The following is an 11,630-nucleotide window of genomic DNA, read 5'->3' on the forward strand; positions in this document are numbered from 1 at the left end:
ATTATTATAGGCATGTGAAAACATGTGAGACAAAGAGAGGCAAGGAACTTGTCTAAAAGTGTCTCCAAATTTACCTTTTGTCAGCTGACTAATCACTGGAGCGGTTACTGGAATCAGCATTATCTGCAGACTTTATTTGAGCAGTATGCTTGAATGACAGCATGACAGAAACAAAAGAAAACAGAGGAAATAAAACCCTCGAAGATGGATTTGAAAAGTGAAATCACAGGCACAGACAGGACAAGAGCCACTGCTGTCTGTCGGCAGCAGAGAGGGAGTCAATTAGGAGGCCACCAGATGCCAGATGAGCCTGTTCAGGGATAGTTTATAGATCAGGAACTGAGCAAAGGGAAAAAAAGTGCCAAAAGAGGAAGATCAGTTTCAGTGTTTCTTTCCAAGCTGCCACTACTCCCTCATGGATGTCCTGAACGTTGTTAAAAAAGCAGCAGCAGTTGATTCCTTCAGGCAGGCTGCCAGAGAGGAGAGTGCTCCTTTAAGTCCTGCAGTAAATCCTGTGGATTCATGCTGAGCCCCAGAGAAGACACCTGCAGGATATACGATACTGTATATTTCAGCTCAGGTGCAAAACCATCACTGCACATTAAATCAGCTTTGTCATCACTCTCTTTTACAATCTGTCCTTCACAACACAGCAGGAGAGACACGTGCACCAAAACTATCAAACCAGTTTAGATTTGATTTTATTCAATTGGTTCAGAGCACTCTCTTAAAAAGCTTTTTATTATCACGTGCTGTCAAAAGGCAAGGGCAGACAATAGTGTTATTGCCTGTGTGTGTGTGTGTGTTCATTACCAAATTATCACATGAACTGCTGGACTAATTTTAATAAAAATTTCATAAATTTATCATTGGATGCACATCTACAACTCTTTATCTTTTGGAGTCAACCTAATTTAAGATGGCTGTCCTGCTAATCAACATAAGCCAACACAAAAAAGGCCATAACTCAGTCAGTTTTGAAGATATTGAGATAAACTTGATGTGGTAGTAGCTGAGAGTTGTCTCACAACATCCTATAATGTTACTTTCAAGGTTTCTCATCGTAAAATGACTGTAAGGTTGTATAAAGTTACAATTACTCTCTAATAGGGTGCAAAAATAAATGTTATATCTGGCTGCAAAACAAATTAAATTTAACCTCATTTAAGAATATTGACTTGAAACATCATTTTAACTCTAACGCTCTAAACCTTGGCCTCATGCTTCTTGGTCTTTTGCAGTTACTTGATGTAGTGATATTTGACTTCTGGCTACTGAGATAAAATGTTGCCTCAAAAACAAATAACTTAAACTTTTCTTTTTATGTCTGGGGTCCAAAAATGTCAAGTGTCAGCAGATTAAAATGCAGGTGTAACATGAAACGAGGAGTCCTCTGTTCAAAGTGTTCATCGCTCTACAGAGCCACTACCGAGGAGCTCCCATGTTCTCGATGTGAGGGGGGCGGTGAGCTTTGTTTTCCTGACTTATTGTGTTCCTCTGCTTGGTGAAACTCTGAGTGCAGAACCCTATCCTCCGCTCTATGAATAGCAGGGCGGCAAAAGCGCGATAACAATAGCGGGAGGTTTGGGTGTTCCCTGCATCACACTCTCTGAGAGTCTCGCCTTTGGTTCATCCCCAGTCCCTCATCAAATATTGAACCCGCTGTCAGTCAGCAGTAGCTGCGCAGCCAGATCGAGACGGCTCAGGGGTAACACTTTTCACAGCTGGTGGGTTGCTGCGGCTGGATCGGCTGATGGCAGAAACTCTGCTGCGGTTGGTGGTGACACAAGATGTGGCTGCAGCTATAAATGTGAGGAAATGTGTTCATCATTTGTAGCAAGCTTTTCCAGATCCAGAGCTTCCCACAAAAAACAACAAGAGTAATGCACAAATTATAGTTTTAACTCAACACAAGTCAGTGATCTAAACTGATCTATAATCCAGTCAACTTTTTAGGGGGTCAAAATGAGGATAATTTATGTTCTGTTAATTTCTAGTTGTTCTTAAAATGCTGGAACTAACACAAAAAGATTAATTATTTAGATTATCAGTTGCATAATTGTTTTAAAGGTTAAAGATCTGATTGAACTATGATAAGGTAAATGTTTGATTCCAGACGGAGAACTGAGAGTTTGTCTTTCCTGCAGCAAATGAAGCCTGAGGAGATGAACCAAAACCTTCAGCTCCTCAGTTGGCCTCTTGGATCAGTCTTCAAAGGTGAGCAAACTGACATAAAACTAAATTAAGATAAAACCGGAAAGGTTTCTCCCACAAACCATGCATGTTAGGTTAATTAGTAGGTGTTCCTAGGTGTGAGTGAGAAGGAAATAGATGGATGGATGAGAAAAAAAAGGATTTTCTGCAGGAACTAAACATTATCTTCAAAACCTTTGTTGTTGCTGCTGTTTTTGTGTTTAAATCCTTAAAATTACTTTCTTAAAATTATTCTTATAACAAAGCAAAGATTCATGGCTTAACCTCATGACTATCATTTATTTCTTAGCTGCCATTTGTTTAGCTGTTTTTAAATTTGTTGTCAGAAACGTGTCAACTGGTTGAGTTGTCATTTTTAGCGAAATGATAAAAATGAACACTGTGGCAGAGAAGCCTAATTTGACTTAATGAGAAAGGAATACAACATGTGGTTTGAGTTTTTAACTCGCTTTCAGTCCAGTGTTTGTATATGAATATTTTAAAAGGAAAAACATAACACTGTTTAAATGCCAAAAAATTACCAGTGATTCCAAAGGCTGTAAGTTAGCTTCGCATTTATTCATCTTAATGTTTTATGTGTTACTTAAAAAATAAGAGAACTGAACAGGAAGACAATTTTTAAAGTAGTAGATTTAAAAAAAAATACATCTGAAAGTCACGTCTTTAAGAAACAGGAGAGAAATCCAGGAAACTGGATTAGAGTTTTCTGCTGATAATTCTTTAAAAATCAAGTTGTTGTTGCTAAAATACTTTTTATTTGTGTCAAACTGTTGTCCTTGGTGTTTGCCATGGCTCCTTTTAAACAAATGTGAACAAATTGGGAAGGAGTGAAAAAGCAGATAATGTCCAAAGCAGAACAGCAGAAGTGATGCATCATCCAACAGGTGATCATCAACACGGGCCAGAGTAGTCTTAAAACCTTTTATTAATACTATTATTAGTTTATGTTTCTACAACTTCACATTAAAATGTGCTTTAGACCAAAATAAACTTGTGTTTTAGGGTTTGCAAGTATGGATTATTTCTTTTGAAGGGCTCCTCTGTGAGTCCAAACTAGCAAAAATGAAAAAAGAAAGAAGGCAGAAAAAAAAAGACACTTCTCTTCCTACTCCCCTCCACCCTGTTTCTTTGTACCAGTTTTGGGATTAGTCACAGGATACCACAGATATTAATGACTCCTGTTAAAATGAATATTAGCTGTCATCAAATCCCCTGCTGCACGATTTAATTTCCACACCCCAAAAACATAATGGGGGAAAACAAAACTCCCGGAGCTGTCAAAGAGCCTGTAAGTGGTGTTAAGTCTTGTCAAATGAACAAAAAGGAGGGAAATATTTTTCACAAGGTCCATCACAGCGATAATGTTTCAGGTGACATTCTCCCCTGATACACCTGAGACAGGTGACTTTTGCGTCGAGAGGATTATCTGTTTTGGCGTTTGTAGAAGTTTCTATTGTTATATGAATAACCAAAGAGCTGGCACCGCCAACGGGGGGGAGATGATGGCAGTGAGCTGACGTAAAGAGCAGCACGCTGGGTGACACGGCTTCTGCAAGTTTCCCCTTGTAAATGAAACAGGTTTTTATGAATACGGTTATTAAATATAACTCAATAATTCAAAGGATAACAGAATCAGTTTAATTGGAGGAGAAGCATAAAAGATTCAAGGGGCCTCTTAAGTGCAGCACATCAGGTGCCACTTATAATGATGACAGATGGCTGTTTGTTGGGTTGGGTGTCAGATAGAAAAGGCTTTGTCATATTCACACTTCTCCTTGTTAGGCGTTGGATCAGGTTTTTCCTCTCAGAGCGCTTACAGAGTTTCTCTTTTTTCGTACACCAACTGTGACTGTGATGAATTATTGAGACACAGAAAAATGAGGAAGCGGCAGCCACAACTTCTCTTGGCGGCGTCTTTTTCAATTAAATCAGCTTTTTATGATGCAGTTCGCAGGAAAAATTATGTTTTACAAACAACACTTGCATAACGAGTCATTAGCTTGAATTTCAGGCATTGAGGAGGGAACCAGAAGTGTGTATTATTGGATTAATATTACACACACAAACCAAAAATATAAATTTATTGTCACATCCTGCCTCTGTTGGAAATTGAAGCATCTGAAAAACATTGAAGGAATGTCTGTCGCCTTTCATTCCAGAGATTTTGCTCACTTGTCAGAGTTCTTTAATAAATCAGATGTAGATGCACCTCAAATAATTACTTTCAGAGAGTTTCGTTAAAATATGTTCTCTGGTTCATGAAATATTTTGCTAACACTACAGATAAACAAACACACACAGACTCAGGGCAAAAGCATTATCAACCTTTTGCCTTCAGCGGTGGGCAATAAAAATCACCCTGGTTAAGTTTTATTATTGATAATTAAATATTTGGCACTGAAAATACACCAAACGGGAGAAGTTTACAATGTTTGAGTGAGCACTACACACACACGCACACACACACATCTCATGTCTTCATCTGTTCAGTGTTCTCTACATTTCCTGTCTCTAATTGCATAATAATTTGAAAACACTTAAGTTGACTCATTAGCTGCACATAAAGACCTAAAGAGGGGAAACACCTGTTCATTTACAGCATGCATTCTAAAAGAACTTTATACTTTGATGAAATGCAAAATAAATTAAAAAAAAATAACAAAATGACTTGTGTTCTCAAAACTTACAAGTCTCAAACAATTATATGGTTATTTAAAAAATATATTAATCTATCTGCAGAGACTCTAGGAGCAGTTTTTTTGGAACTGTAAATCAAATGTTTTCACTCTTTGGCTTTCCACAGGAAAAAGACATTCGTGAGGCCTTTTTAAAACAACAAAACAAACAAACAAACAAAACATTTGGATTATATTAACGTTTCTGTGATCACACAAAAGGGAAGCAGCCCTATGGCTTTGTTAAATCAAAGAAAACAGGATATTTAAAAAATAAAAAATGACCATGTTTGGTTTTGTTAAACGGAGAAGAAAAACCTGCAGAATCTCTTAATGTGCTGAACTGTTTATGGGTTTGCTTCAACTTCCTATAAATGTTAACATTGTTCTGTAATCAAACTTAATAATGGCTTCATGTTTTGTTTAATATCCTCTGTTCTGAAAATATATAATATATAATGTCATGTTTAGGAACATTGATGATGATATATTTCAATTTTAGCAGAATTAGATGGCAGGCCTTTCTGTGCCTCAGGAATCATCATATAAAACAGGGTGGTTAACTGTAATATTTGATTAACTTGTCTTTCTTTTTGAAATAAAATTAGCAGCATTTAGGTGAAATCTGCCATAAATCTTTGATTATATTGGATAAAACGAGCAAACTGTACAAGATGTTTTAAATTTACTTGCTAAAGTAAGAAAAAAAAAAAGTCCTGAAACTTTTGTTTTTTCAGTGACCACGATTGAAAATGACCCACAGACATGTGGCTGAGACAGCTACAATTTCTTTTGAATGGGATTAGAGGAAAATGGCTTCCTCAGACTCCTTATTATTTTCCTGGTTTGTACATTCATGTTGTAACAGTCTGACTGAAAGATGTGGCGTTTTTGTACTGCAGCCCCTGTCTCCGGTGATCGATGTGGTGACTTCAGGATGGATTTGACCCGCGCGGCGTCACCCTTTGCCATCTTGCAGCACCCTTGGCTCACACACCTCTGTGCAAGAAACCCAAGACCTCAGGCCACAAAGGGCTATGTAAAGCATCTCACCTTTTCCTCTCAGAATAGTAATTAACTTGCCTCTCACCTCCCTGACCAGCCTCGTCTTCCGAACAGCCTGGCAATCACCAGACACTTTACACAACAGCCTGCACTCGGCAACTCGACCCTCTTGGGTCCTTTTCTTCTTTTGTGACACTTTTCTCAGTGGCACTTCTCTTTCCAAAGGATGGCAGCCGGCCACACCTCACAAACACCAACAGTATCATCACACCCTGCAGTGTCTCGATGAAAACAGTTGAACAGATCAATGTGAATTAGTACCTACTTGTAGGTGATTTCATATGTTATAAAAGCAAAAAAAAAAAAACATTTTGATGTGCAGCTCAAGCGACAGACGTCAGTAAATCACAGGCTCCACTCTTTCCGTAGGTCAGGTTTTAAAGTAAGAAAATATTAAAGACTTATTAACTTTTAGTGGATGTTCAGTGCAGGTCAAGAAATGGAAATAGACTGAAGGGCCAATAAAAGCATGACTCCTTCTTTGGCGCAGCTCAGGACAAAAGCAGCCCTTAAATCAGATCTGAACAACTCGGCCTTGTTCGTCGCTCAGCCTGTCTGAGCTCCACATTAGGAGTGTTTGGAAGGGTGAGCCTTTGGGGCAGTCCAGCACCTTTATTTCCATCAATAATTTCCTCTTCTTGCCTGATGACCGTAGAGCCCCCAGCACAGGCTGGTTTTGATTAACACTGCTGCGTACAATAAGTGTGACCTGCAGCGTTCGTGATGCTGTGATGGATACTCTGAAAAAAATCACACCATCCAGCTTTTCCACAGTGGCCACATTGTGTTGGACAGAGCGAGGAATTCTAACGTCACCTCACATTATATCAGCACTTTTCGTGCTTCACAATATAATCCTGCTACTTTTTCTTTTTCCAAACGTACAACTTAGCTTACTGGCAACACAGTGGAACAACGTTGTCTGTTACATCCATAAAATGACCCACGTACTGTCGCTGCACATTTCTTTCAAATGCTGCAAGAAAAATCCCTTGATTTAAACATTTCAGTGCTGCTCTGTATCGTGCCAGTTGCTCATTTAGCCATATATTGTTGTTGGCTGAACCAGTGGGGTGGTGTTGTGATTAGTGTCACGGTGCTTCAGCCAGACAGCCAGAGCTCAATTCCCTTTGACAGCCAAAGTCCACCCTGCTGAGGTGCCCTTCAGCAAGATATGGAATTCTTTCCAGCTGCAGGGATGCAGTTCTGAAGCAGCCTTCACCTGCGTTCAGACTGACGTTAGCCTTACCAGAATAAAATATGGCCTTTTCATCTATTAGGAGGGGGCCACTTCAACAAAACACAGGTTTGTCAACCAAAAAAGTAAAATCTGGCTCAGATTTAAGAGAAGCAGTTATAACTCATCCTTAATGACTGTGTGGGGGGGGGTTTTGGTTTAAGTTGTTAATGAAATGATGAAAGGTAAATTACTGCTGACAGAGTAACTTTCCAGTGTTGTAGAATCTGTTCTTAAATCCTCTGATCATCTGATAAAGTTAAAAACCTAAAATCCTTTTTTAAAACTGAACTCCTTGGACTGGCTTACACTGCCTAACCAGTGCCTGATACAAGACTTTTGATTGTCTTTTTCTCTTTAAATAGTTTTTCTGTTGTTATATTTGAGCATCCTGCTGAGATCAAACTACACATAATGAGCCCAACTGATCCAGCAGACAGAAAGGAAATAAGCATGGGGTGTCCTTTAGTGTCACAATGAACACAATAAAAGTGAAGTTTTAGGGCTTGAACATTTACAACATATCTAAGGACAGGACTATCCTCCACTTACATATTCCATATTACATATTAGTCATTTTCGAAGTAATGTTATCAATAATAGTACCTCATCAGCCATGATATCAGTCATAGAGCATGGAGTATGGAGAAAAGCGCAAAAGTCTTCATCCAGGCTAGGCTAACAGCTAGCCAAATGAGAGCCCTTTTATATGATTTTTCAGGCCTATATAACAGCTGTTTTGCAAAAACAACATACCAATGTGAAAGAATGCTACATTAGTTGATGTGAAACCTCTACAAACAATGTCCGTGTTACACAAAGTGTTTGCTGAGCAAAGACCCACTGAAATAAATCTTGTATATTGTCAATGGTGCTGAGGCTGCAAATATATTATTGTGCCTGATCAGTGCATCTTGTCAGCCCATAACTCCACTTCTGCTGGATTCAGGTTCATATTTCTGTGCTTTTTGGTTTTGAAAAGAGGCGGATTAGACAAAATGCATGTTTTCAACACAGCTGCACAGTTTTTCCTTGTTGAAGCGGTTTTCCCTTTAGGGAAATGACCACCTGAAGCATGTCACTCATGCTGTCAATAAACACGTATGTGCTGTGTTACGTGCCATCTTCACAGACTGTTGTTTCTCCACTGAGGCTTGAGCAAGAGGCTCATTTCTGAGGCTCAGAGCTGAATGAATTTTCCAGTGAGATATGAAGTGAAAGTTCCAGTCTGATGCACGTTAAATGGGACATAATGTGGGGCACAGATCAATATGGAATTACCACATTTCCACATATCCAGAAGGAATATGCCCTCTGTAATTAGAAGTAATGCTGAGTTTGTTTTGGCAAACACAGTTTTTCTTCTTAAATCACAGAGCCATACTTCCCATGTAGAGGAGCCACGTTTAAACTAACACTCTTTACTGCCTCCAGGCGCTGCAGAAACTTATGTAAAAGCCTCTAAAAAAGTGTCATTACTGGATAAATGCTATTTTCAGTGGTTGGTAATGAATAGCACTTAAAAAATGAATAGCTCTCCTCTCAGGTTCTATATCCAAAGTATTTTGAGGAACAATGAGGAAAGAATCACAAAGCAGGGGACAGGTAAAAGCAAAGTTGAGTGATGATCCTGTAATCTGCCTCCCTCTTTCTATTTTCCCTGCCCTTATTAACTCCTTCATTTCTTTCCATCTCCCAACAGATGCAGTAAGAAGTGACACACAACTCTGGCTCCACCCAGTTCGAGGCTCTTTGTTTGAGGATGGACACAAGCTGAAATAAAGTGCTAAGAAGTGGGTAAGTGCTCAGGTGTTGGATGAGTACAGTGGCTTTTACATGATGACATCATTGTGTTTTCTTCTAACGGAGCAGATCCTTTATCAAACGTGATCTGAATAAGCCTGCAAGCCAGAGAAGGGCTCAGTTATCAGCTCTGAAAAGGCCGTGCTCATTTATCATGTGTTCATGTTGAAAGAGGCAGCGCCTGACTTTTTGTTATGATGTGCACACTTGCAGCATATCGAACGCTCTCATAGTATCTTAACAAGGATGATTAGATGTTAAGATAGGGATCTACTTTTACACAGAGTAAACACAATTATTATGCTTTTGTATCTCATTTTTCACAAGGGGATTTTAGATTGCAACATATTAAACAAAATAATATTTTTTTATTATAATTTTTTGCTTGATATTTAAACAACAATGGCTTGCAAGCATTTACTGTTAGATTTCAGCAAAAATTACATATTTATTTAGCAAATTATGTTAAAAATGTACAACACCTACATGCACTGTAGGGGTTTTAGTAAAATGTATTGAATAACAACACCTGTTTTTAAAAGTCGAAATAGAAAGAAATTGGTGGAAAACCTATACCAGCACAGATTTAAAGTTCAGTAAAAATAAAGTTATGCCTTTACATAAGTTTTATAAGCTGTAAAGGCAAAAGAAGATGGGACAGTCAGATTCCTACTGGGGGCTCAGTCTCTTCTTTATCATATCTAAATGCATTATTTTTCAATCTGTCTTTATATTTCTAGTTTCTTCCTGCCAACACAGAATCTTCAGTTAACTTTATGTCCCTTAATCAGAAATTTAAAGATCAGATCATAGACATATTATGGTGCCCCCGCCTTCTTTCATTTTTGAGAATTGAAGCCAGCAGGAATCTCTTTTTATGGAAGCTGCCATGTTGAATCATCAGAAGTCCCACCTACTCCTCCACACACGTAACTTACTGAATTTCTTCATCTTAAAAGGCTGGGGCAGCAAAAGATGCAAAGTTAAATTTTCATCTTTGGGTTTTTTGTTGATAGATCAAAAGATGCCGTACAAAAAGTGTGTTTTTGTTACGGCTGTCATTGCACCCTTACTTTTGAGTATCCCAAATCTGACGTGCAGTTTGGATTGGGAACAAAGCACAAATGTTCAGCCTGTAGAGAGTCATACTTTAGGTTTTCTGTCCCCTGTTCCTCTCTTTCAGAATCTTTGCTTTTGCTGGCAGGTCTTCTCACCAAAGCAGTAGGCTATAAATATGTCCTCTCAGAATGCCCACATCCTTACCCTTAAAATAAATTGTATGCCTCTTAGCTGGAGCAGACACATGGCACCTACCAGGACAGTGTCATCTGTCTCCACAAACAGTTAATGAGACAGAGTTCTCAATTCAGTATGTTGAAACACACAAACACACACAGCAAAGGAGAGAAATCCTCTGTAATACTCTGGGAACTAAGCAGCTCTGGTTCACCTCAGGGTGCCGAATAAATTGATGCCAGTTTTGGACCACTGCAGCCTTTAAATCTGCCTTGCCTGTCACTCCATTTGCTGCTGGCTGACCCAAAGAAACAGAGGGGTGACTGGAGATCATCAGAGGAACTGACTCAGTCCTGCCTATTCTCGCAGCACTGTGGGTCTGGCACTCTGCACAGGTGGAAAACGGAAGAGGGTGAGTGGGTAATCATGAGGGTGTTGGCCTTCTTTCTGCCCACACACACAAAAAAAAGGAGCGCAGCCCACAACTATGAACCTCTTACTAACTTGTTGTGTGTGGAGGTATTTTTTTAACTGTCATCACAGAGTTTCGTGCAATGGGAAATACAGAATCCAAATCCAAAAAAGCAGAACTTGTGCCCGCTGACCTCCAGAGGGAAGAAGTGCTCAGGTTTTGTAAAAGGATCAAGAACAGTCTAAGATTATAAAAAAGACAAAATTCAATGTGTCAGACTAAATACTAGCAAATGTATTTTGTTTGTTTTTTTTCTTCTGCATCTTTCCTTACAGGTAATGGGAAAAACATCAAAACCAAGCAAAGCACATACTGCTTCACAAGGAGCTGCTAAGAAAAAAAAAACTGGTTGACAAATTCATTTTTAGGCAAGTCCCCCTTGACTTTGTCAGTCTGTGAAAACCTAACCCTTCTCAGGCATAATCCTCTCACTAATATTCTTTCCTTTCGTCTTTAGGGGAGCATTGCTGTTGTGAGGGTCTAAGCTGGAAAAGGGCTGCAGTTGTTTTCTTTGCTAAAACACCTGTCTAAACAGCAGCAAAGCCAAGGGCGAGTCTCGCCTGTCAGCGCTGGTGACAGCTCTGGACAAAAATTCAGCAGAGACATATCCTAAGACGTCCACTCATGCAAAACAATGCACGTGTGCAGGAATGACCCCACCTGGGCTGCCTCACTCGCCGTTAACACTCACAATCTGCAGCAAAAAACCTGAGAGGAGATAAAATAGAGATATTTGTTGACATTGACACTGCTAAAAAAAAAAAAGGTCAACTCAAATCTCTTTACAGTTATGTGAGAGCAACAAAAGACTAGACTGTGTAAGTGATTAATTAATAGAGCTTACAACCATCTGTAAAGAAGTTTGGATCATCTGTCCAGAGTGGATTTAGGAGCTTTTTCAGTGAAGATTTACTGAACAAAGACCAGG

At 39.1% G+C, this 11,630-nt stretch overlaps 1 long non-coding RNA gene across 1 annotated transcript; it reads left to right on the top strand.

Annotated features, from left to right (window-relative positions):
* The first annotated feature begins 2,137 nt into the window (after positions 1 to 2,137).
* On the top strand, positions 2,138 to 9,279 carry LOC119617309. Its single transcript, XR_005233546.1, has 3 exons — positions 2,138 to 2,217; positions 5,792 to 5,928; positions 8,894 to 9,279. It is a non-coding gene; the product is annotated as an uncharacterized LOC119617309 (long non-coding RNA).
* The last annotated feature ends 2,351 nt before the right edge of the window (positions 9,280 to 11,630 follow it).

Source organism: Kryptolebias marmoratus, linkage group LG9 (genome assembly GCF_001649575.2).
Source record: "Kryptolebias marmoratus isolate JLee-2015 linkage group LG9, ASM164957v2, whole genome shotgun sequence".
Taxonomy (NCBI): Eukaryota; Metazoa; Chordata; class Actinopteri; order Cyprinodontiformes; family Rivulidae; genus Kryptolebias; species Kryptolebias marmoratus.